The sequence below is a fragment of the Leptonychotes weddellii genome, chromosome 5, assembly GCF_054177405.1.
Source record: "Leptonychotes weddellii isolate Sample4059 chromosome 5, ASM5417740v2, whole genome shotgun sequence".
In the NCBI taxonomy this organism is placed as follows: domain Eukaryota; kingdom Metazoa; phylum Chordata; class Mammalia; order Carnivora; family Phocidae; genus Leptonychotes; species Leptonychotes weddellii.
Genome location: NC_138373.1, coordinates 9820200 through 9821220, shown reverse-complemented (window position 1 = coordinate 9821220; position 1021 = coordinate 9820200).

Below are 1021 nucleotides of genomic sequence, written 5' to 3'. Positions count from 1 at the left end.
AAAATGAAGAGTATGATCTTAAACTGGATGAAGGAGATCCAAGCGGACAAACTTCCAGTTATAACATAACTCACTACTAGGGACATAATGTACAACATGATACACGGGGAAGTTAAGAGCCAACCCTAAGAGTTCTGATCACAAGGGAAAAGACATTCTTTTTCCTTTTCTTTTTTTCTATCTATAGGAGATGATGCATGCTAACTAAACTTACTGGGGCAATCATTTCACAACGTATGTAAGTCAAATTATTATGCTGTACATCTTTTTTTTTTTATTCTTATGTTAATCCCCATACATTACATCATTAGTTTTAGATGAAGTGTTCCATGATTCATTGTTTGTGCATAACACCCAGTGCTCCATGCAGAACGTGCCCTCCTCAATACCCATCACCAGGCTAACCCATCCTCCCACCCCCCTCCCCTCTAGAACCCTGTTTGTTTTTCAGAGTCCATCGTCTCTCATGGTTCGTCTACCCCTCCGATTTCCCCTTATGCTGTACATCTTAAACATATATACCTCTGTACATGAACTATAGCTCAATAAAACTGGGGTGGTGGGGCGCCTGGGTGGCTCAGTCAGTTGAGTGTCCAACTCTTGATCTCAGCTCAGATCTTGACCTCAGGGTCGTGAGTTCAAGCCCTGCATTGGGCTCCACCCTAGGCATGGAGCCTACTTAAAAAAAATCTTCAGTGGAAAAGAGTACATTTTCAAAATATTGAGTAAGTTGCCTAGAACTAAATACACACATACCACACACATGATCACATGTAAAATTGTGGAAATCCAAATAAGCTGAGTGGATTGTATCAGCGTCAATTTCCTGGGTGTGGGATTGTACTGTTATTTTTATAAGATATGACTATGGGTGGAAACTGGGTGGAGGGTACAGGGGACCTCCCTGTATTATTTCTTTTCTTTTCTTTTTTTTTTTTAAGATTTATTTATTTATTTTGGAGAGAGAGAGTGAGCACGGTGGGGAGGGGCAGAGGGAGAAGGAGAGAGACTCTCAAGCAGA